Source organism: the organism of the source record quoted next, unplaced genomic scaffold (genome assembly GCF_019419815.1).
Source record: "Pyrus x bretschneideri cultivar Hongxiangsu unplaced genomic scaffold, Pyrus_bretschneideri_v1 Contig1, whole genome shotgun sequence".
In the NCBI taxonomy this organism is placed as follows: Eukaryota; Viridiplantae; Streptophyta; class Magnoliopsida; order Rosales; family Rosaceae; genus Pyrus; species Pyrus x bretschneideri.
In genome coordinates this window covers 5,997,435-6,001,006 of record NW_025999390.1, presented here as the reverse complement: position 1 = coordinate 6,001,006, position 3,572 = coordinate 5,997,435, and positions in this window count along the sequence as shown.

The following is a 3,572-nucleotide window of genomic DNA, read 5'->3' as shown; positions in this document are numbered from 1 at the left end:
ACGTGTGAAATGACTATTTTGCCCCTAGTTCGTTTCTTTTACGTTTAGTGGTTGTTTTGTGTGGTGTTGGCATGTGTTGGGCCACACACACACACACTGTCACTCTCCCAGCTTCCCTGTCCCTTTCCCTGTCTCTCTCTCTCCCGAGTCCTCTTTCCTTCCTCTTCCTTCTAAAAACGTACGGACACACACACAAACATACGAAATCTCCACAGATCGAAGGAACTGAGTACACAGTCGAGCTCGTGAGGTTGAGAGGAGTGCAGCTGTACCATTTTCAGGTAAGATAATCACCGTTTTCACGTCGATTTCACGAAGTCAGTTTGGGGTACTATTCATGCAAACGTATATACTCACGTTTTAAGGAAAATGGAGCTCGTAGGTAGCTTGGTGAGGTCCCAAGGAGTCTCAGAGTAGTTCGTTTGAAGAATTTGGACGTCGGAATCGCCATATTCGAAGTTGGCCGGATTTGGAGTTTGGTGACAGGTAAGATCTTGTAGTTTTTGACCCTTAAAAGTTATATGGTTGTGTTCTCCTAGTTCTAGGCGTCATTTTGGTGCAAAAATCAGGAAAATTGGTTGAGAAACGAGAGAGAAATCGAAGGTTGCAGGTTTCGCGATTTTTCGGCTCCGGCGACGGCACCGGAGGTTCGTCGGGGAAGGAGACGGAATATTCCGTCAAATCTGACGGAATATTCCTGACGCCGTTGACGGAATCTGTTAGAACTAACGGAATATTCCTTACGGCGTCAGTTGACGCCGTCAGCGTGCCAGGCACGTGCCTGCGCGTAGCCGGCGCGTGTGGCCGTGCCTTGGCCGGCGTGTGGGGGAGCGTGCGGCGGTGGAAAATTTTTCTAAAAATTTGGGTGTGATCCTGAGGTTGTGTATGTTGGAAATGTGCCCTAAAACCAATCATATGATGATACTTTACGGACATTTCAAACTAATGTAGTTTAAATGTAAAGGGCAAAGATTATTGTTTGAGCCGTCTCATATAAATGTTATATGCTTAAACGATAAGTCCAAGGAATATGTGATTGGAAGAATGCGATCTAAAGAAGTTAGATTCATGAGACCATTCTTTCGTTGACACATCCTAAACGTTCCTGATCATAGGATTGTCAATTGGGCATTGACAGTCCGTTAAGATCAGTATGTGCTATGTCTTCTCTCAGGGAGAGTGACTAGTCTCGAGTCATTGGTGTGTGTGACATCAAGACAAGTACGTAGGTGCTCAATAGAGAATGAGTTCACTGAACACGATCAACGAAGAGTTCTCATATTCATGTCACATGAGAACTCATGGTTGGGATAATGCAAATTAGTCTTTTGACCTGAGGCATCACAGTTGTCTTGTGGTTAGGTCCTTAATCTTTGATTATGTCAAAGTCACTCCATCAGGAGGGTGTCCATAGCATCGTTGGGGTTAAGCCACTTAGCTATGGAGGCAAGTGAATGCGCAACAAGGGATCTCTAACCTTCAAACTGTTTGAGGGAGAATACTCTATGATATGATTAAGAATCTTTGGCCAAAGTATGAATGAGATTTAGGAATGTGTTCCAAATCACATTCAAGGTAATCATATAAGCACAAGACTCACATTGGATAGTAGACATGAATAAACTATCAAACCAAACAATGTGGTCAAGAGTATTGTATTAGAGAAAGACCGTATTGCATTTGTAATCCTAAAACTGAATAGGTTCTCCACCTCTTCTGATTAGCTTGAGTAACCATGACATGCTGCTAGGCGTCAACCATGGTTTGTGGAAGCCCTAAAAGTGTATTATCACTAACGGGAGAATTGAAAGTAAGTTTCAATTCACAATCGATTAGAAAGAGTTTTAATCGCCCACTGCCTCGCTAAAAGGAACCTAATGGATCGTTCACCGAGTAAGGTAGAGTTTGAAGAAACAACGGAGATGAGTAAGAATAATTAAATGGTTTAATTATTTATCTAAGGCTAGGATTAATTAATATGTTAATTAATCAAACGAATAAGTTCGTTAAAGACCTCGGGTTAGTTTTGGGCCGCAAGGCCCAATGGGATTTGAATGTCAAGCCCATTAACTCAAGTTGTATGACAACTTGAATAAACAAAGGGCTTGAAAGCCCAATAAACCCTATAGGCTTGCCATTTTAGAAGAATAGGGCTTTTGGTCCATTAGGTCATTTATTTGAAGGGACTATATAAAGGACTTCTTTATAGCCTAAAATTTATATATGGTAATTTTTGGGGAAAGGATGAGAACACAAGCTCTCATTTCTCTCTAAAATTTAGGCCACCTTGGAAGGATCATCTAGCAATCAAACTCCTCCAAGGTCACTCATTTCTTCTTCATTATGCCTTGGTGATGAATAATTAGAGGTTCTCAATTTTGGGAACTTGGAGAAACCTTTTCATCCATCCAAATCCATGGATCTAAGATGCAAGGAATGAAGGCCCTCTCTTTGGGTGATTAGCCTTTGCTTATGCAAAGAAGAATCTACAAAGGTATTGATTTCTCAACTCACTTTGTTTTGAGTTGAGTCTTGGTTCACCTATCTACTATGCTTTGAATTTCATGGGTAAATGTTTTGTTTTAAGTGCATACAAGCATGATTCCGTCTTTAATTGTTAATTGCATGCTATTGATGTTGCTTAAATGAACATGTTTTTCACAAATCTTCCTTCAGTGTAGAGCACGTTGGTATATTCATTTGTCCAATTTGAGCAATGTATGAGAAGTTATTACGAGAAGTTGGTTATGTGCTTTAAAATTAACGTTTTTATAGTTGTTTCACATATAGGTGATACGTATCTCGAGGACGAGCGTGGTCACTCGAGGCAGGGGGGCTACGACCCTTCCACTTACCAGTGAGTGGGCTTTTGGTTTTCCGTATATACCTATATACTTATATTTTCCCAGAAATTGTTGAAAGGGTTAATTGTTTTATGCCATGCACCATCTTATTATTGTTTATGCATCATCACGTGCATTATTAGTTGCATACATATACATATGCATATTTGGGTGCTGTGGACGCACAGGTAAGTGCCAGGTAAGTGTTATTCATGTTTACATTCAGTAGCGATTCGAGATGCTTAGAGAGCTCATAACCTGCACCCCCGGTGTTAGTGCTCCCGCCCAGAGTAGGGCACAGTCCTTCACGTGATGTTCACCTCCCGCACCACACGCTCAGCTTGGATCCAAGTTAGGTGCACAGTCCTGTCGTACAGACCACATTAGGTGGTTCCGACTCGTAGGTGACCCGCGATTATTCGCACAGCCTTCACATGATCGTAGCACTAGAGCGTATATATATGTTACACCCATGCCTGTCGTACAGACCACTTAGGTGGTTCCGACTCGTGGGCAGGTTCAGTTATTGAGTTTGAGATTTGAGCTCTATATGCAGCCGTACAGGTCACGTTAGGTGATTCCGGCTGCCAGATTATATGTTATTGATATGATTTATACCTGAGCACTTGCATTTCATTGTGAGGTTTCGACATGGCATATTCTTGAGCATAATGGGCGTATCTTTATATACGTATATATGTTTATTTTCTGGGAAGTATACAGGTTTTA